This window comes from Betta splendens, chromosome 11 (genome assembly GCF_900634795.4).
Source record: "Betta splendens chromosome 11, fBetSpl5.4, whole genome shotgun sequence".
NCBI classification, from domain to species: Eukaryota; Metazoa; Chordata; class Actinopteri; order Anabantiformes; family Osphronemidae; genus Betta; species Betta splendens.
In genome coordinates this window covers 1,625,778-1,648,502 of record NC_040891.2, presented here as the reverse complement: position 1 = coordinate 1,648,502, position 22,725 = coordinate 1,625,778, and the positions used below count along the sequence as shown (strand labels likewise).

At 45.2% G+C, this 22,725-nt stretch overlaps 1 long non-coding RNA gene across 1 annotated transcript; it reads left to right on the top strand.

Moving 5' to 3' along the window:
* The first annotated feature begins 16,107 nt into the window (after positions 1–16,107).
* LOC129604810 (uncharacterized) lies at positions 16,108–22,415 on the top strand. The gene is made up of 2 exons (XR_008696059.1): positions 16,108–18,540; positions 19,399–22,415. It is a non-coding gene; the product is annotated as an uncharacterized LOC129604810 (long non-coding RNA).
* The last annotated feature ends 310 nt before the right edge of the window (positions 22,416–22,725 follow it).

Below are 22,725 nucleotides of genomic sequence, written 5' to 3'. Positions count from 1 at the left end.
TGTTCTCTTGATGAGCACATTCCACATTTTATGGCTGGTGGTCCCAGTTCTGGGAGAGACAGCTTCTCTGTGATAAATGTGACAGCCTGTCTTTTTGGAATGATAAGCAGAGGTGGAATCCTGTTTGATTTACAAGTAGATCAACAAATTGGGCTCATGGCTCTTTGATGGACATGTGAGATGTTGACGCCAATTGGTGCCTGTGGTGATAGAAGCCAGTCTCCTGTGGTGGAGAAAGATTCAGGGTCCCTTATCTCTGTGGACTGGAAAGGACTTTATAAGCATTTTGTCAACTTTTTTACAACTGTTAGGATTAATGTTGTTTTGACGTTATATTAAAGTCATAAAAACAAGTGAAATTTTTGCACTCATATGTCAAAGTTGATTAATAGGTATTCTGTCAACCTTTTTACAACCATTAGCATCAAACATTGTTTTATCAATGTGGTGGGAACAACTGACATTATTTCAACCGTATGTCAACATTAGTTTATAGGTATTTCTTAGGCATTTACACAACAATTACCAATAAACACTGTTTCAATGTTAAATGAATGTTACAAAAACAATGCACATTATTTCAACCGTATCTCAATGTTGATTTATCATTATTTTGTTAAGCTGCCATTATTGCCATTTCCTGTTTTTTTGGTTGCCATTTACAGTTGTGGTTCAGTCCTGTTTAGTTCCTGCTTGTCATTTCAGTCAAGTGATTTCATCAGCTGTTATCAGCCTGTCATTTGCTTTGGTATATATACTCCAGTACTCACCTTGACTCGTCGCCAGATTCCTGCGTGTACTCACCACTTTCCAGCGTTGTTATCTAGTTCCTTGAACACTGTCTTGCCTATTAAAAGCAAACTTTTACTTACCTCATTGTCTCAAAAGCAGCGTGACAAATACAGGGTGCATTTATTTCATATTTTGAAAACATATTTGTCATTTAAGAGTCTGGAGTCGTGACAGTATTGGGGAAAAAATTAGGATGTGGAGGGTCAGCACCACTGAACTACTGCTTGAGCAAGAAACTTTAGCAAAACAAACAACATGAGCTTAAGATTTAGAAATGATTCTGTGGGGTTATGATTGATTATTTCTGGCCTAGATATTGTAAATAAAATCAGACTTTATTTGCGTCTGTAAATCAGGAAGAAGACGATAAAATAATCCGGATTGTGAAAATTGCTGGATTACATAGGACATCATCACAATGGAAGTGACTTTGCAAAGCGCCTTTCTGTCTGGTAAGAAGCTGATGCAAGTACCGATCATTACATCAGATATGGAAAAAAGTCATTTAGACTTTGTGAACAGTTATTTCATGCTAAGAGCTGTAACAAAGGTTGTCATAATCCTCACCCTTCATTCAACATGCAAGGCTTACATGATTGAAAAGATTATGCTGACTGTTATTTGATGAAAACTCCTGGCATATGCCTCAGCAGCATGTTGCAGCTCAGGATGTTGACACGTTTTTTCTTCAGTCCTAAGTCATCCACATTATTACAGTTGCTTTTATCAGTCCAAACTAACAAAATCTTTTCCATGTGAAGCTCCTCAACTCATTTGTGAAATCTTGGAAATTAATTTCAGTCCTGGCTTGCTGACAGTGACAGAGCACATTCACTAATTACATTGTTACTATAGTGACAGTGAGACAAAGCATGGTGTAGCAGGTCCCATTTGTGAAGGACTATATTTTCTTTTCACTCATATCTTTTATATCAGATTTATTCAGCATGTTAGAATCCTGTTGTATGAGGCTTCGTGTTTATTCTGGATGTGCAGATAAGATGAAATTCGGTACCTGTTAAGGAAAAAAAAGGTTTATACTTAATAAACTTACTGTACTTTTTCAGTTTATTCAGACTTTCGTAACAGTTTTCTCCCGGTTCCTTTTAGTTTAAAGTGACTTCCTGATACACCCTAACGAGAGCTGGTTAAATTTCATCAGGGTTACTTGAAGCAGTTGCTTGACTTCCTCCTCTAATCTATGGGTTTACTTTCACACTCTACAATAAAGCTTTATTATGGTATACGCAAAGTCTCACACTGTATTGAACTGTACTGATTGCTTTACTTTCTGTCTCCATGACAGTATCCAAACAGCATCACATTCAAGAACCTCTTTTTAATCTTGCCCAATGTTTTGTTACTCATGGGGAATTAGAGGATAGATTTTTGCTTTTTGAACCAAGTTCTGGTCGAAGGAGGATATTTTTGGTAAAAAGTATTCATGTTATGACAAGTTCATGTAAAAGGAGCTTGTTCTCTGTGACAAACACTTTACCAGTCTGGGACCCAACTGAACACACCAGAGACTCAGATTAATTTTTAAACAATAAACAAATGCAGAAAATCAAAGCCAGGCTGGTCAAACTCAAAAGTAAGCCCTGAATCCCAGACTGTCCCATGGAAAGTCAAAAGCACAATCAGCATACCCTTAGCTGGGGGCATGCAGGTTTGGAAAGCAGGTTGGCTGGCGTTTGACTTCGGCCACAGTAGCACTCAGGTCCATAAAGGCTGGGGGTGGCGTCCAGTATAAGGAAGATAGAGGCTGTGGCTGAGCGGGAAGGTCTCTGTTTCGGACTCTGACCCTGCCAGCCTAGCCCTTGAACTCTACCTGATTCTGCTCAGCCAGTTAGGGAGGAGAACCACCTGATAAAAACCCCAAGGGAGGAGTTTTTCTCTGCCTGAGCAGACATAATGTTTCTGCTACTAAGGCTTCCTACATATAAGCCATCTGGTAAAGATTAATTGTTTTAAATTTTTTAGCACAAAACCACTGTAGCATAAATGTTCTTTACAATGCCGATAGTCTGACTGAAGAACAATACAATAAAGGTACAGTATATCTAGTTAAAACAGAAGTCCTGAATACCTTTAAGTTACAGTGTCTAAGTAAATTTATGTGGTTATATTACTACAAAAAAGTAGAAAATCTTGAATATATCTGGTTATTATAAGCACCAGATACAGAATTTACTAATTAACTAGACCTAGACTTCAGACGTCTACTAGGCCTGTTAGGATTTGAGTCTCGTGTCGACAAAGATGGACCCCCAAAGAATAGGCAACAGAACTGATTTAGAAAAAAAGTTTTATTTTAAATGATGAGATATTTAGCCAGTCAATCTTTGCGGTTTGAAGATAACTAGGGCCAAAGGAAAGTGAGGTAAGTCATGAGTAAAAACGTACTGATCAAAACAACTTCTAGATAGCAAAAAATGCTCACTAAATACCTGAAAGTTCAGTGCTCGGGGATTAGGGAAGAACCATACTGGAGTAGGAATTGGCCAGGGGAAGAGATTTACGTCGTAGATATGTCCAGGGCTTTCTGCAGCGCTGGAACTGACATAAGTTCTGTGAAAACTGGAGCACTAGTGAATGAGTTCATTCGTAAGAGTCGTACAAAAACACCAGGAGGGAAAACTCTTAAACCAACTCCAAAACTAAACAACAAACCCTGACCTCCAAACTGACAACTCCATCAGCGTTTCTTTTTTTTCTGTCATTAAACTGGCAAGGATCAATAACCCAGCGGGGAACAAAGTGTTTGAGAGAGACTAAATACTCCCACATAATTAAACACACCAGGTGCAACAAATCAATAATCAAGTTAGCCATAAACACAAGGAAACCCCGGACATCTGATGAAAATAAAAGCACAAAACAGGAAGTGATACAGTAGATCCTAACAAGAGGAGGGACCCAAATGCACAAACAAAATAACAAACAGAATGTGCATTTGGTTATATGTCTACACACTTCAGTGAGGTTCTCGTCTTTCATTCTGTTTGTAGCTGTTAAGGAAAAAATCGATGGGAACTTATATTCAATTGAAGATCAATCTAAGTTGTCTTTGTGTGATTTATTCTTGCAAGAGAATTACACACAAAGTTCCCCTGCAAAAGTGTAGTTCTGAAATCTCTGCTTCTGTGACCCCCCTTAAATAACTCTTCAGGGTTAGTCACAGCCAAACTTGGTGAGAAGTGTAACATAGAAAGAACAGGGTGTTTGTGAATTTGATCATTGCATGTTTAATGCAATGTTTTATAACACACGGAACAATAACTACTAACTGGATGTGTCAATGTTTTCTCACAATAGAAAATACCTTTACATAGTAAAAACTTCCATTACAGTATGTTTTGGTCTTCTAACAAATTAAATGTTGGTCTTCCATTTTGTCAGTCGGTCTGGCCAATTCCCAGAATTCCCCAGGATTCTGCCGGTCTGTTGGCCCTCATGGTCTGTAGTCTTCTAGTATTCATTCTGGACCACATCAAAAGCCACAGGAGTTTACTGCATCCTGAAATCACAATGGCCTAGTGGATATTGTCTTCCTAGTAAATCTGGTCCTTTCAGCGTGTCTGTGTGAGCAGCATCTTATCAGCTCCGACCAGAGTTGCCCCCGCTCCAAACTACCTAGAAATAAATTACACCCAAGCACTTAACAAGAATAAAAGGTATAGTGCAATTCTCACAAATCCATTACAAATACAGCAGTGTGTGTGTGTGTACGCGTGTGTTTGTACTTGTACTTGTAAGTGAGAACAAAAAAAAAAACATTTTCCTTCCTATTTGGCTTATCCTCACTTCTGTGAAGGCCTGTTTGAGAGTTAAGATGTGATTTTAGAGCTGAGGTTAGAATTGAGTTTTGGTTTGGCTTAGAGCAAGGGTTAGTCTGCCTTTAGTTGTGATGGTTAGAGTAGGGGGCTAGGGAATGCCAATTTAGGTCTTCACTTCGGTGTAAGTACATGGACGTGTGTGTGTGTGTGTGTGTGTGTGTGTGTGTGTGTGTGTGTGTGTGTGTGTGTGTGTGCGCGCGTGTGTGTGTACAGTAGCTCACTAACCAGCATTACAGAGCTATTTGACTTGCTTTTCACAATCAACAGCTGAGGCGTGTCTTCAAACAAAAATGTTTCCTTCGGAGTAAGTCCCTATTAACACTGTAGTCTGTGGAGACACAATATATTGAATTAATTTCTGCCAACATGACGTTTCATAAGAAGCTGCAGTCTGTACACCCCCATTATGCACTCACACATTCTCTCCCTGGTCAATCCTGCCTCATGCCGGCCACACAAACCACACTCACCACCTCATGCTCCTCTGCACTAAATCTCTAAATTAAGGCCACCACCACAGGTAAGGCTCTACTGTAGGTTCTGGTCTTTGCGCTCTTGGCTCTCTTGGCTTCATGCTGTTTGGACAGCTGCTTCATCAGCCACTTCTTTGTACTCTGTCCCTGCACATGTTTGTTTTGGACTCACCAAATCTCTATAAATTGTCTGTTGTTAGGAACATAAATCATAAACTATATAAAGCATTTCCATAAGAAAATGCACAGTGAATGCTTTCATGCTGAATGTATTCCAGGACAATTGCTGAAAGATGTCACAGTTTTTGGTCCTGCTCCTTGTTTTATTTTGTAGTCCTTCCTTTCGGTATTGTCTGGTTTTATTCTAGGGTTTTATTTTGAAGGACTTCCTGCCAGGGCGGCACGGTGGTGCGGTGAGGCACTGTCGCCTCACAGCAAGAATGTTCTGGGTTCGATTCCCGGAGGCGGCCCTGGTGCCTTTCTGTGTGGAGTTTGCACGTTCTCCCCGTGCTTGCGTGGGTTCTCTCCGGGTTCTCCGGCTTCCTCCCACAGTCCAAAGACGTTCATTAGGTCGATTGGCTTCTCTCCATTGCCCGTAGGTGTGAGTGTGTGAGTGAATGATTGTCTGTCTATGTGTTGCCCTGCGATGGACAATAGGTGACCTGTCCAGGGTGTACCCTGCCTCTCGCCCGTAGCCAGCTGGGATAGGCTCCAGCACCCCCGTGACCCCGCACTAGGGAGTAAGCGGTTAAGAAAATGGATGGATGGACTTCCTGCCACTCACTCCACAGTTGTGTTTATTGTCACGTCTTGGTTTCACTTCAGCTAATACCTTGAAAGGACTTCCTGTTTACCTCATGTCTCAGCTGTTCCCTGTCCTACCGGTCATTAGCCACACCTGCACGTCATCAGTAATCATGTCACTGTGTATTTAAGCACCACTTCTCACCCTAGTACCCCGCCAGATTGTTAATTCGTGTTGCGTGTTATTCTCCACATCCCAGCGTTCTGTAGCCTAGCCCAGTCTGGTATCGTGAACCTTGTTTTGAACTTGTTTTTTGGTCCTGCCTGATACCGACCGTGCCTGCTTGCCTGACTACGATCTTACACCTGACGGAACGGTACTGTAACCCAGAATCTCGTGTACGAACCTTGCCTGTCCCTGACACTGATTCTGCCTGCTCCTGTATAACGCTGTATGAACTGTCCGTGTATGACCCTGCCTTATCTTGACACTGAGTTGGAATAAATTCCTTTTGCTATTCATATCCCAGCCTGTCCGTGCCGTGCATGTGGGTCCGCCGCTTTTGACGTTCTGACAAAAGAAGCTGAAACATTTAAGACAGCTGACAATTAACTACTCACAATAAACCAGTTGAAAGTAGAAATATTGCAATATTTAGCTAAAGATTTAGATTGGTGCTCTTATTTTGAAAGGACATGGAGGAAACGTGCAGGTAATTACTAAACCATAAAGTAGTCTCATTGAGTAGTCATGTTTAACTAGTAAAAAGTGCTATTCAGGCTAAAGATTTAGATTCGTTATTTTATTTTGAAAGTATTTTGAGGAGGTGTGAGGCTAATTGCAAATTTTTGCTAATAATTTTAACAGTATTTTAACAGTAAAATCGTCTTAAATAATTACTCATAATAAACCACTTAAAACCAGAAATCTTGCTATAAAAGTTCGTTTTGAACCAGCTATAGCATTTTCATGAGAAAATGCACAGTGAATGCTTCCATGCTGAATGTCAATCTTGAAAGATTGCTGAAAGTAGCTGAAACAGCACAAAGCAGAACTGAAGCAGTCAAAAGCAGAAATCAAAAACGTTTAGAGCTTAATTAGTAGCCCTAAAAGTTTAGTGGTCTTATTTTTAAAATGATTTACAGGAAGCTTGTGTGGGTAATTGTTAAATTGTAAAATTGTCTCATTAACTAGACATAATAAACCAGTAATTACTTTTTTGTATAATAGACTCATTACCGATTCACAATTAATCATTCAAAGGCAGAAATTATTCTATTAAAGCTAAAAATTTGGTTTGATACTTTTATTTTAAAAAGATTTTGAGATGTGTGTGCTTTATACCTACACTGTAAAATAGTCTCATTACTTCTCACAATTAACCATTCAAAAACAGAAATTATACTATTAAAGCTAAAAATTTGGATTGGTGCTTTTATTTTGAAATGATATTGAGAACACCTGTGCAGGTAATTTCTGTCAGGACTCGACTGGATGAGGACCCAAATGCACAGCGTACACAGGTTGACGGTGATCAAAAGGTGGTTTATTCCGGTTAGGCAGAGACGGCGTCAGGGACAGGCAAGGTTCATACACGAGAGAGATACAATACCAGAATCATCGAGCGTCAGATCGTGGTCAGGCAGGCAAGGTCGGTAACAGGCGGGTACAACACCAAGGCAGACAGAACAGACAGTGATAAGGCAGGCTCAGAATCAGCAGTCCAGAAACAAGGTACGTAAAACACGGCCGGATAGGATCAAGGAAACTGGGAGCTATGACGGGTACACACAAACAACGATCTGGCAAGGGACTATCAGAACAGGTGGTGGCTAAATACAAAATGACTAGATTACTGATAACGTGCAGGTGTGGATAATGACCAGGACAGCTGTGACAAGACGTAAACCGGGAGTGAAGCTAAAACAGGAACAGAAACCAGGAGACTACCAAAATAAAACAGGATCATAAGGTCAATGAACAAAGTCCTCTTCAAAATAAAACTGGGCACAGAGCCAGAACCTGACAGTACCCCTCCCCCAAGGGCGGATTCCAGACGACCAAAAAAAGAAGGAAAAACAAGCAGGGCGGGCGGAGGGAGGACCGGCGGAGGGCAAGAACCAAAACAACCCGCAAGGAACACCGACAGGGCGGGCGGAGGGCGGACTGGGGGAGGGCAAAACGAGAACCCCCATCAAAGCAAAACTCACGCCCGAACTAGACAGACCAGAGGAACTAACAGAAAAACAAAACAAGAACGGGTCTCACAATCAGTAACCCACCATGAATGTCCACAAGACAAGAACAAAGTCCTCGACGCATGAACAACAACGACGTCTCGCTGCTCCCTCTTAAGGCGGGTGGAGACGCGGCGAGATCCTGCCCAGCTGCCGCTGAGGCAGGGGGCCACACCCAGTGCCCTTGGCCTGGGCCAGCGTCCACGGGGACCCCCCCGAACGGCGATGTCCTCCTGGCGAACGCTGATCCAGGAGGCTGAGGAGTCGAGGCGGACGGCGCCGCAGGAGGCAGCGCCATCCAAGCAGCAGGATGCGCCGAGGGCGAGGCCACCAGTCCGGCAGCAGAGACAGAGACGAGGCAGGAACCCGGGATGAAGACAGACGTGGAGACGAGGCAGGAACCAGAGGCGAAGACAGACGTGGAGACGAGGCAGGAACCAGAGGCGAAGACAGACGTGGAGACGAGGCAGGAACCAGAGGCGAAGACAGACGTGGAGACGAGGCAGGAACCAGAGGCGAAGACAGACGTGGAGACTCGGCCGGAGCCGAGCCGCCAGGAGCCGATGCAGATGCGGCCGGAGCCGAGCCGCCAGGAACCGATGCAGGTGCGGCCGGAGCCGGGCCGCCAGGAACCGATGCAGGTGCAGCGGGAGCTGCGACGGGCGCGACCCCCTCCTGGAGGTCCGCCGGGACTGCGATGGGCGCGACCCCCTCCTGGAGGTCCGCCGGGACTGCGACGGGCGCGACCCCCTCCTGGAGGTCCGCCGGGACTGCGACGGGCGGACCTCCCCCTCCTGGAGGTCCGCCGGGACTGCGGCTGGCGCGACCCCCTCCTGGAGGTCCGCCGGGGCTGCGGCTGGCCCGACCCCCTCCTGGAGGTCCGCCGGGACTGCGGCTGGCGCGACCCCCTCCTGGAGGCCTGCCGGGACTGCGGCTGGCGCGACCTCCTCCTGGAGGTCCGCCGGGACTGCGGCTGGCACGACCTCCTCCTGGAGGTCCGCCGGGACTGCCACTCCGAGACTGACTGGAACGGCCGCAACATGGCCGACAGGAACAGGGGCTGGAACGGCCGCAACATGGCCGACAGGAACAGGGACTGGAACGGCCGCAACATGGCCGACAGGAACAGGGACAGGAACTGGAACGGCCGCAACGTGGCCGACAGGGACTGGGACAGGAACTGGAACGGCCGCAACATGGCCGACAGGGACTGGGACAGGAACTGGAACGGCCGCAACATGGCCGACAGGGACTGGGACAGGAACTGGAACGGCCGCAACATGGCCGACAGGGACTGGGACAGGAACTGGAACGGCCGCAACATGGCCGACAGGGACTGGGACAGGAACTGGAACGGCCGCAACGTGGCCGACAGGGACTGGGACAGGAACTGGAACGGCCGCAACATGGCCGACAGGGACTGGGACAGGAACTGGAACGACCTCTACTTGGCCGACAGGGACTGGAACGACCTCTACTTGGCCGACAGGGACTGGAACGACCTCTACTTGGCCGACAGGGACTGGAACGGCCTCTACTTGGCCGACAGGGACTGGAACGGCCTCTACTTAGCCGACAGGGACTGGAACGGCCTCTTCTTGGCCGACAGGAACAGGAACGGCCTCAACTTGGCCGACAGGAATAGAAACTGGAACAGGAACAGGCACGGCGTCCTCACTTGAGCCGGCAGCGCTGCTCTCAGGCTCCTCACAGGAGCCGGCGGCGCTGCTCTCAGGCTCCCCACAGGAGCCGGCGGCGCTGCTCTCAGGCTCCCCCCAGGAGCCGGCGGCGCTGCTCTCAGGCTCCCCACAGGAGCCGGCGGCGCTGCTCTCAGGCTCCTCACAGGGGCCGGCGGCGCTGCTCTCATGGCGTAGATCGCTGGGTAGCTCGGCGCATGTAAACTCCATTTTCCCCGCGGGTGAATGGGACTCGCCGCCAAAAAAAAAAAACCAAAACAAGAACCAAAAAACAGTCACTGACCTAGACGGAGGCTGGATGCTGGCTGGGTCCAAGTCTGGCCAGATCGTTCTGTCAGGACTCGACTGGATGAGGACCCAAATGCACAGCGTACACAGGTTGACGGTGATCAAAAGGTGGTTTATTCCGGTTAGGCAGAGACGGCGTCAGGGACAGGCAAGGTTCATACACGAGAGAGATACAATACCAGAATCATCGAGCGTCAGATCGTGGTCAGGCAGGCAAGGTCGGTAACAGGCGGGTACAACACCAAGGCAGACAGAACAGACAGGGATAAGGCAGGCTCAGAATCAGCAGTCCAGAAACAAGGTACGTAAAACACGGCCGGATAGGATCAAGGAAACTGGGAGCTATGACGGGTACACACAAACAACGATCTGGCAAGGGACTATCAGAACAGGTGGTGGCCAAATACAAAATGACTAGATTACTGATAACGTGCAGGTGTGGATAATGACCAGGACAGCTGTGACAAGACGTAAACCGGGAGTGAAGCTAAAACAGGAACAGAAACCAGGAGACTACCAAAATAAAACAGGATCATAAGGTCAATGAACAAAGTCCTCTTCAAAATAAAACTGGGCACAGAGCCAGAACCTGACAATTTCTAAACATTAAAATGGTCTTATTATTTAGTCACAATACACCAGCTGAACGCATAAATATTGCTATTTCTAGCTAAAGATCTGGAATGGGGCTTTTATTTTGAAAGCATTTGGAGGAGGTGTGTGCGCTTAATAGCTAAACTGTAAAACAGTTATATTAACCATCACGATTATCCATTCAAAAGCAAAAATAGTGCAATAAAGCTAATTTCGATTGGTGCTTTTATTTTAAAGGATTGAGAGGAAGCCTGTGATTAATTATTAAACAATCAAACAGTGTAATAAACTAATCAGTATTATACATAGAGCTGCTACACTGAACATCAGGAGTTTGACCTGTCAGTTAAAGCTGCAGCTGTGCCGTTGTCATGGAGATGAAAGGTGGGAAAATCATCTCCATTCTGCGTTGTTAAAGCAGAGTTGCACCCCTGCTAAACAGGCTTCTTACAGCAAAACTGTAATAGCTATCAAGAAAATAGCTTTACTTTATCAATGCCAAGGCTTTATGAGCACCTGGTATGAGCATTATGCTTGAAGTCTAAAAATTGTGGCCACAGTCGCAATTTCAAAATGTTGTAATTCTGCGTTTCTCCGAAAAAGTCTCAGACAAATGCATTGGAGTCAATGGAATTGTGGAACTCTCTACAGACTAAAGTATGCATTCTGCACTTGAGAATTGAGGCCCATTATCACTCCCCACGTCATTTGTAATTCCAAACCTAGCAAAAGTTGATTTTAGCCTCTGAATAACCTATTGTCGATGCCTGGTTGTTGATGCCTAATGCAGTATCTCCAAAAATCTTGAGTAATAGTCTGATATCGTAAAATAATTAGCCTTTCTGTGTTCACAGAGGTCAAGGGCTATTCTTTTTCAGGGGCGTGGGAGGCAGTGGAGTCGAGATCAGTGGCTCCTTTTGCTGAGTCCATCTGTGTTCCTGACAGGTGTAGCATTGCATTACAGCATGTTCTAGCTTAGTTAAGAGTCCCAGCCACCAAAGTGATGAATTTGCCCTTTCTCTGCACTTAGTAAGACCTTGGTGCCCCTCGTGTAGTTTCTCTAGGATGTCTGCTCTCAAGGACTGTGGGATGACAATTCTACATATCATGTGACCAGACCATCAAATTCTCATTTTTTCTTTCAGAAATATTCTGATATTCAGAGGAGCATTACGACTGTATTCAGGCCAACCTCTTCTTATGTTAACTGTCTGTAATTGACAGTGGCTTCATGAACCAGAATGTCATTCACAAAGACATCTATGCTTTCCAGCCCCCCTAAAGTCTGCACTTATTATTTCAAAAGGTAACCTTTTGAAACAGTAACTGCCAAATGGAGTTATAAATGCACTTAGCATGCAGCTATCAGGGTGAAAGGGAATTTACCAGAATCCACTGGCAGCATCAAGAGAGTACGTAAACTTTGAATGGGTAGCTTTTGCTTTTGTAGCTTATTGTGTTGTTAAGGCAGCCTAGACTCAGAATGTTTCCTCCTGAGCTGCCGAGAGGAAGGTCACATGGTTCTTTCAAGGCTAAATGTGTAGTATGTATCTTCATCTATGACAGTGACATCAACTCCTGTGCCAATCTTAAAGTCTATGGTAGTGGAATCTACTTTTAGCTGCACAGACCATGTTTCACCAAACCCAAATCATCCATCTTTACTTCATTTACTAACATAGGAGCACTGCATTGCAGCACACAGGACATCTTCTTTTTGCTGCAGGGCACTTCTCATCCATCCTCTCATCCTGGTGTTTTGTTTTGCCACATTTACACCTTTATTAATTTTTTTTTGTTCTGTCCAGCAGTTTAGCAAGCAACATATCTTACGCTGAATGCCATATTGTGATGGACAACTTTGCTTTAACAAGAGGAGTATATATAGAATATATATGCAATCAGCTGCTGAAACCAAGCAAATCTGTTAAGTAAACAATCGGAGCAAAATAAATTAGAAGCAGGCTAACACATTCATAACTAAACAACTTGATATTGGTAGTGACAAGTATCAGAAATACTTACAGTTGGATTTGGAAAGTGTCCCACTACAAGGTTAGTGAGGCTGTAGCTTGATATTAGGCAGACGTTCGTGCATGAACAATGCTACTTGTGGAAGCCAGGGTGATGTGAGGGGCTCGGCCACTGCGCCCATCCAGCAAGCAGAGGAAAGAATCCTAGCAGCCGGGGAGCCCACACACCTTCAGTTCCAGGAGGGCAGGTGTTGCAACCCAAGCCGCCCACATAGAGCTCCCCAGGCAGAGCTGCAGCAGGCACAGAGACAGCACCCGAGGCCAGAGTGGGCCACCGGGGGTCAACGCTGTCCGCCCCATGAGAACCAGGGGCAAACACTCCCCCCGGCGGGAGGGTCGGCCTGAAAAAGTGGAGCCCGAGGACCCACTGTCCGTAGGGAGCCTGCCAGAAGATGCCCCCGCGCCCAGAGTGGGGCCCGCCCCCAGTCCACCACCCCTACACGAGCGGAGCGGGGCCTACCCCATCGGCCCGACCTCATCCCCTGACACCACACCGGCCTGCAGCACAAGGCCAGCACTTGGTGGGGGTCAGCAGAAAAGAGACCACCCAGGCAGACGCTCATCGTGCCCCAGTCGGAAAACCGGACCCCCCACACTCCAACCGCACCACACGCATACAAACTCACACAAACACAAACGCATACACCCACCCACATGTACAACACACATCATCACATCATCACATCAACACACACACACCATAAACTCTCTCACAACAAACTAGTCAATTATACGTGAACCAATGCACTCTCAGATACGTTCTTGCACCCACACCATTCGCTTGGTCACATTCGTGGGGAGGGTAGGTCTCCGGCCTGCTGTCCATGTGGCCCCAGGCAAGGACCTCAGCTCCTCCCAGGCCCCGCCCAACCCCCCCAACCTGGGGGAGGCAGAGGGCAGCAGAAAAGGTACCCCAGAACCCTGCAACCCAGCTTGAACGTGAGTGTGTGGAACTAAAGTGCACTGAGGGTGGGTGACTCCTCCAGGAGCACAACCCCTTGCTGACGGTGTGTCCCCCGGACAGTGCCCCCCCTCACCCTAAATGTCTTTTTGCAGTTAAAACTAGGTGGTGATCTCTCCACCAGGGCCAGTGGGCGAGGCCACAACTGGCCTCAGCCCCAGGCCCCAGTGAAAGAGCCCAACCCCGGCCCTAAATGTATGTGTATGTGGCTAAGTATGAGGAACTTTGGGAGATAGCCAATTTTCCGAGGGGTTCAGCAGACAGAGGGGAAGGCTGGATGAATGTGGAAAAATGTAGTTGGGAAGCAGAGCACCAGGGTCCGCAGAGCCAGGTTCCCGACTGGCTCTGCTACCCATCCCATCACCCTCCACAACCCCCAGCCAGGAAGAGACAGCTGAGACCCAGGGACCGCAGTACCTCTGCCCAGGTGCCACACGCAGCACAGCCAGAGCCATCCTCACCCTTCTTTCACACTTACCCATTCTCTCGCTCAAGTATGCCCATGCTCGCCCCGGACACCTTTATTAATTTTAGCCCCTTTTCTTGTCATCACACCATTGGCTGTGTCCTCCTTGTTGTTGCTTCCAACTAACCTCCCTATGTTTATTCTGTATATCCTGCACTAATCCTGTTGTGTCTACTTGTAAACACACTTGTGCTGCAACCTCTTCAGATTGCCAGTGTGAGGTCCTCCCTCAGCTTAAGCCTGCGTGAGAGTTCTTTATCTCGTATCCCAACGACGACACAGCTGCAGATGTTTTCATCCCTTTGTGCGTCAAAGTCAGTGTTCCGATAGGTCATCCAGAGCCCATATAAAACTGAATTCTCTGAATTCTTATTTGACTTAGTTTCTAGCACAGATAACGTCATTGTAGTGGGAGACTTTAACATTCATGTAGACGTTGACAGCAACTGTCTCAGCACTGCTTTTAACTCCTTAAAAGACACTATTGGTTTTACTCAGCATGTAAATGAACCCACTCATCGTTTTATTCATACCCTCGATCTTGTCCTGACATATGGGGTTGAAATTGATCATTTAAAAGTTATTCCTCAAAACCCTCTGCTCTCTGAACATTTCTTATTAATTTTTGAATTTACCATAATTCACCTTGCAGCAGCTGGAAAGAAATCGCAGATGTTTATCTGACAACGCTGTTGCCAGATTCAAGCAGATGATTCCATCGTTGTCACGATCTGGGTTTTTGTTTCTCGTTTTATTTCTTGTTTCTGGTATTTATTCTGAAGGACTCTCTGTTTTCACCTATCATGTTTTGGTTTCCTGTTTTATTTTGGTAGTACTTCCGGTTTCTGTTTTCATCTGGTTAGTTCCCGTTTCACGTCCCGGTCTCATTACACACACCCGTCTGTTATTAGTAATCAACGCCAGCATTTAACCGCCACCAGTCACATTGGTCATTGTCAGATCGTCTTGTGAGAATACCGTCGTGCCACGCTCCATCGCCAGAATAGTAAGTTTCTGTTTTGTTTTGGTCTTGCCCATGTTAGCCGCTGTCAGAGCTCTTGATTCCTGGTGCCTGACTGGACGTTTATTCTTATTTTTGTTTGGACATTTACTGGACTGTTATTAAATAAATTACCAGACTGAGTTGGTTTTCCAGCCGTGCATTTGGGTCCTGCATCACAATCACGTTTCCGTCAATCCGTGACAATCATCTTTTGCCTCATTGTCTAGTACACACTACTACACAGAGGAGAACAGTCATCTTAGTTGTTGGGTCTGAAAATACCACAACAGCACTGATACACACAGAGACGAGAACAATATAGCACACTGAGAGCCAACCAGAGATTTTACTTGGCCAAGGGGAGTTCGCCTGAGATCTTAGCGTTGTAAGCGCTTCACTCAGAGACCAACCAACTCCAACGAACTTCCCCAAAGCACAACATTTTATTGAAGCTTGTACACGCCTCCATCATCACATTATCACATCGTCACATCATTGCTGAACATGCAGAAACACACACACATTAGGCATAGCAGTACTCCTCCAACCCCTCTTGTGGTTTTGAACCCCTACACCTGCGTAGGAGCACAGAGCAAATGGCAAATGTGACAAAATTGTTCTTCGTATATGACAATACTTGAAAACTTGTGGTTAGAAGTCTGTGCACCTGTCAATGGGGTTATAAGGCACAGCAAATGCAAACCATAAATGGAAAATGTAAAAAAGGTAAATGATACATAAATGAAATGAATATAAATGAAATGGATAAATGATTATATGGGTTAAATGATATAGAATAAACACCAAAGATAAATGAGATTAATTATATATGAAAATATATTTTCTCCAACATTCCCCCCTGTTTGTCATTACAAGGACAATTAAACATCAGTATCACATCTCTCTGGAACAGTTTTCAATGTGAACGTCAAAACATTGTATCAACCTTGTAAGAGCTTTTGTAAAAACCTTTAAAGTCTAGAATCAAATTCAAAGTCAAAGTCGAGTTCAGTCATAGCAGTTGAATTTGCATACATCCTGTCTGAGACAACTGAAGAGACCATCGCTCTCAGGCATGGAATGAAGCAGATCAGAAAAAGGAAGAAAAGGGAGAATATACCAATTATCAATGCAAAAACCATCAACAATTTATGCCACCATTCTCCTGAGAGGAGCCAATTCAACTGTAATGGAAAAATTTTGCCTTGTGCTGTTTCTTATCCAACACACTCGTCATGTGCTGGTTAGGTGCAATACTGAACATTCTTACACAAACAAATAATCTCTTGTGCCCTGACGTACATCAAGTCTAAACATCTGATGCTCCATTTGACTGACTAATAATTTCTGATATATGTTTGTCTTTTACACCCGGACTCTGGCTCCATCCTATCTGACTCCCCACCAGACCCAAGGCTGTTAAAGCAAATGCATCTTGTCTTGGAAGCTCGGTGTTCCTTCCTTTGGATAACAAGACATGACGATGCAGAAGTGAGAAAGCAAACATTCTCACTCACAGCGAGATAAGCTGGCGCAAACAATTCCATTGCTGCAGAGAGACATTCCACCAGAGCCAGAGAAAGGGGTTAAAAGGCAGAAGCAACTTGAGGATCGTGGGCTCTTTGCATCACACCTTCGTGGTGTGTGCACTGATCTCCCCAGCTGGTTTTTGGTTTGTTGATGTGCACGATCAACATCCATGCTTTTTATTTGCTTTCCCCATTATTTTTATTTTCTTTATTATTTCAATAAATCGCACAAAAGGACAACTCTCTCTCATCTACTTCTTTATGGAAAATTTCCACCACAGAAATTGGCGTCTACGAACAGGATCCCGCGGCAGGTCGTCTGGACGGTGTGACCAGGGACGATAGTCCTGAGGACTAGGGTCGCTCAGCCTCCAAACCTCTACAGACATTCAGAGCTGGGAGGACTGCTCACCCGTCTGGATCGCCTCTGACGAGATCCACGAACTCAGATTGAAACTCAAATCCTAATTTGGCTCGGCTCGGTGAGAGAGATTCCTTTTAATTTGGGAAAAAACAAAAAGAAAATATAACTAGGACTAGAGATGATAATATTTCTAAAACGACTATGTGGCTGAAAAACATCTAAAATATAATAATTAGGACCAAACAATTTTTTTTTAATTAAAAAATTTAATATTCGGGTAAAATGAATTAGGTCAAAGTCTGCCCTGGTGGTCGAGACGGTGGTTGCTAAGGGTTGGCTCGTGGGACCGAGCTTGTTTCGTCTGTACTGAGGATACAGACCAGTGTGCAGATCTGAGCGCAGTCCAAAGGGTGTGGACAAGGAAATAAAAGACGGCTTCTGAAATACGGAGCGCGTTTGCAGGGGGAAGTGGTTTTGAGATACGAGGGACCCGGGTCTTAGAGGGGCCACTTCCGAGAACCCTGTCGCTGATCTGAGCGGTTCCCTTTCTACGGAGACGTCCGTGGAAGAGAAATTTCGAAAAAAGGTTCCGGCCGGAACACATAAAAATCTAAGGCAGGAAACCGCCGGGACTCTGAAAGATGGGTTCGGGGCGATCTAAGTCTCCACCACCAGACTGCAGCATTAGAAAAGTAAAAGTAATTAAAAGTAAAAGGTAAATATGGTTATTAGTGTGTTTCATGTTTCCATGAGTGGGAAACTGGTTATAGGTTCAAAAGGAGAATTACGTAGTGTAAAAGACATATGCACCTTTAAAAGATTTGAAAGAGCAAAACATCAAAACTAAAGCCCTAAAAGAAACAAAAGAGTGATGAGAGTAACAGAAAAAAAAAAAAAAAAGGAGATAACAACTCTGGGGAAGAATTGTTTGCACTCTGCCACACCACACGCACACCACACACACATCATGTCAAGATCAAATGCTCCCACTGTTTCTGCTCTCTATTCTAATGCAGAACCGAGCGCGATGAGGGTAAATCCGGATCTGGACTCCTTTCCCACCATCAGCAGAAGAACCGAAGGAGAAGAAGCGCCGACCAACAACCAGAACGGGGTGGAAGCTCTGACACCACAGCAGCTGGAGGACACAGACCACAGCATGGACGCCTCACAGACTCCCACAACGTCTGCAGCCATCACGTTCTGGGCTCATCAGATGAACCAGCTACTACAAGCGTGTGTGTCTGACACAGACACCTGCTTATGACAATCAGCAAAGGAAAACAAGGACAGAGCAACAGCAGAGAAGACGTGCTCTGACACAGACACTGGTTGAAACAACAGGAGAGGCTTCAGACGTGATCGGCCCAAAAGAGCTGCATGCGAGAATCCAGGAAAGGTCTGTCATCGAGGAACAACTGTCCCATCTACGTCAGGCTTCACCCGCTGGCGCTCACATCAGACTGATGGTTGGGGAAGGAGGAAGGTGACGGTTCCTTTTCACGTGACGTACAAGACGGTACCGCAAACACACACACACACACACATTCATACACGCAATGAAGAAACACGCTTACAGCTGATACACGCTCAAATTCATGTTCATGCTTATCTGCTCGCAATGAAGAATCGCTTTCTGCTCAAAAAAAAAAATCCCACAGAGTGATTTTACAATGATGACAAACAGCTAAACGACAACTGCTGCATGACTTTACAGTCTGATGGGTTCAAACTATTTTAACTTGCAACAAATTCAGTAATAAAATCCTCTATATTTCTAAAAGGGTTTGTGCACAATATAGGTTTGTCTGGCCAGACTAGAAGACTATAGGAAACAAAACAGACTGTAGAAAAAACAAAAAACAGACTATAGGAAGACTGAAACTGACTGAAACAGACTATTAATGACTATTAAAGGGAAGACGACTATTAGAGAGAAGTAATAATAATTACTGTACGTACCAGACTATTAAAGAAAACTTACTGTTTCACTGTCTTGTGCAACATCTGCAGCAAGACACCTTAACATTCATTTTTGCTTTCAAACTTGTGCCCAGTTAAATTTTTAGGAAGAGATCTCATGTAGTTTAGATATTTGATTGATTTCCACTCCAGACGGAGTGCAGGTTACATCTACAGACATTCTAAATAATCCCTCTTTTGTTGGTGTTAACTTCAGCTCAGCTGTGCTCTTATCATTGGCTGCTGAGGGGGGGCTGTAACTGAGGCCCTCACACAGGCTGCATCACAGCTTGTTTATGATTTCACACACACACTCAAACTGACCTCAACTTCATTCTTTTGGGATGAACACAGGTCTGCGCTTGCGATTTCTTTTACTAACGAACAAAAAAGATTTTTATTTTTTATTCTACAGTTCCACACGTCCCTCTGTGAAAACATGATGGAGACAGATGACAGGACGTGGGTCCTTTCGTGAACAGATGCCAACGGGGTGGAGACTGGTGAACGACTTCTGACCCCATGTGACGTATTCACCTACTTTGCATACTTTAAAAAAAAAACAAACTTTTTTTTTATTCTGCCTGTCATGCACAACAAACAGTGAACCTCCACATTCTAATGACACACTACATGTTTTTATTTTCATTTTTCAGAGGACGCTCTGACCCAACACTCAGCCTTACAGGAAGCCCTGCTTCCCTGTGGCTCACACACAGACATGATGTAGGTTTGATCAGAGGATGTGAACCAGTGGTCATCGCACCTAAATCTGACCACAGACCATGTAAACAACATCACCCTCTTAAAGGAAGCCATAGATGGCGTTACTGCAGACACCACTAAGCTACTGAATCATTGGATGCTACAGGCCACAAAGAGAGCCTGTCTAAATTACAGTTTGTTCAGACAAAGGTTATTTTCTGGGTCATTGTAATTACAGCTGATGGCAAATCCATCTCACCCAACAGAGTTGAAGCAATTTGAAACCTGCCTAAACCGTGCACGTATAAACAGCTGATGTCTTTTCTAGGTTTTTGTTCTTATTGTAGGACTTTCGTTCCTAACTTAAATGTCTTTGAGGCCCCATTCAGGGTTCTGATGCAGACGTCTTCATCGTCCACTTCTTGTCTCACGTGGACGTCTGAGGCTGAACAACGTTCACTGACCTCATGCTTGCTCTTCAGGCTCCTACTTTGGGTCTTCCTGATCTGACCCTATGCGACCTTTCACTCAAACAGTGGATGAGAGATCAGGTTGTACGACTTCTGTTCTTTTGTCCTCATACTTTGATTCTTTTGGAATAGATCACATCTTTCTACAGCCCGATGGCTTAGATGCAACACCACCTTACTCAACATGCTGAACATTATTATCAAGAGGTCGTCTTGAAGTCTGGCTCTTTGCTAAGACACTACTCTGCTCAGGCTGCAGAGTTGATCGCGTTGACTGAAGCTAGTAAACTAGCAGAAGGAGAGACTGTTACCATCTACAGACTCCACAGATGCTTGTCACACGTTGGTTCTCTGTGGAAGCATGGGAAGCTTTGAAGTCTGATTGCAAACCTATCTTACATCATGATAAGGTTCTGCTTTGCTGGACGCTGTCCTGCTACAGTACCTACAGCTAATGCTGTTTGTAACTGTCCCACTCACAACATCAGTGACGACTTTGTTTCTGCCGACATGCAGCTGCAGACGCTGCTGCGAAGGTCGCTGCCCAACAACCCCTCCCTCTCCTGATCCTCGTTTCCTCTCCTCATCCTTGTTTCCTCTCTCCAACTCTCTCTATCCTTTCCTTCCTATCTCCCTGTGCTTTAAACATTTTCTACCTCACAGGAACGCAGACTCTGGCTGACGCATGGTTCCACCTGTAGCCATGGAGTCTGGTTTGGGCCTGATGACACGCCGTGCCGCCCAAACACCTTTTCCCCATAATTCAGATTTCCCAACAGGTGAAAGCAGGCGACAGGACCATTACACCATCCAACCAGGGCACTGGGTGATCGTTGAGGAGTTCAGGAGGAAGCACTGGGACTCCAAACGGTGGCGAGGTCCCTTCCAGGTCCTTCTGACGACCCACACGGCTGTAAAGATCGCAGAGAGAGCGACTTGGATCCACTCCATCCAGGAAGGTCCCGGATCCAACAGACGACCCTCCATCTCCATCTACACCACACGAGAAAACCACCACTGACGAAAAGAATTAAGAAGAACGACCCTCGCTGTGCTCACACACGCACTGAGGCGAGGCTGCGTTGACCGTTCAGCTAAAGGTGTGAGCCAAGCGCCGCCTGAAGCTGCGCCGATGAATCACACTATCAGACCATACATCTACACACACGTTCCTGAGAAAACACACACACGAGCAGCCTTGAGTTGCCGACGCTGGACGACGTGTAGACTCTTCACATCACGGGAGTGACAGTGACTCAGACGACATTGGGAGGAAACCTGGCGGTGATAACAAATCCCAAGTGTCTCTGTGATCAGCTGATCACAACCTGAAGAACCCCAACGAACAATCAATACTTCAACACACAGGTTGGAAACAATCTAACGCTACTGTTCAACAGGACGAAGCAGATTGTTACAAGACATCAATTGTAACCTCGTTGCGTTAGACATTTTATGTTACTCTGATTATTGCCTTGATCATATGATGTTTTCATGTAACTTTGCACACTACTTTTGAATGAGAAAATTTCACATAATTCACAACACTGAGTTTAAATATCCTAAAGTTGACTTGGTGTTTAATTTGCTCACAATCACTTTATTCACTGCTACAATTAGTTTTATCCTTCATCTACAGATGAAAGACAACACAAGCGGAAAAACGCATCATCATTCTGGTTAAATCCCTGAATCTCGTATTCGCTCTAGGCCCAAATGTACAATTAAAGATCCGAAAGCATGAAATCTATCTGAAGATTATATGATACAGAACCCCACCGGAAACCTATGGCTATCATACAATAATTGTCTTTATTACATTACAATTGAATGGCCGTAGACACGTTGTTAGCAGAGGAAAGAGACGTTTGTGTTATGTTTGGAGAGGCATGTTGTACTTACATCCTGAATAACACTGATTCTAATGGTATTGTGGCGAAGGCGCTCCACGGCCTTCAGAATCTCAGCTAACTCTGGTATAGGTTCTACCCCTTGGAATTGGCTAGACGAAATGTCTGGAAAATGGAAATCTGTCCTCATGTCCACAGCTGTTTCCTTTATAATTGAGATGGCTGTGATTCTCTTGTTTGGTTTTTGCGTTATCCCACTGGTTAAAGGTCTCATCATGCGTGCGACCTCAGCAACACTCTCGTATCAAATGACACAATGAACTATGTTCAAAAACCCCAACTCTAATTCACGTAATGACTTTGACGATGGCTATCTGATCACAAAATATAATCTGGTACAAATATGATTATGGACTTATTTTCTTCACATGCTCATACAGAGGTTATTCTTGTTTAACTACCCACCAAAACAGCTCCCAACCTTTTATCCCTAAGTTACTTGCATTTTTATGTGAAGGTGTATTTTTGAATTTTGACTTGAGAACAATGAGAACAACACAACACATGTTAACAGGTAAAATCCCTATGGGTTCAGCCCCCCTCCTCGCTCGCTTCTCTAAGCACCAAGGGAAGCCTGTACCAGGGCCGTGTGCGCAACTTGGTAAGGCTCGAGGGATAATCACTTTGTCACTGGCAACAGGCCCTTTCTGAGTCCAG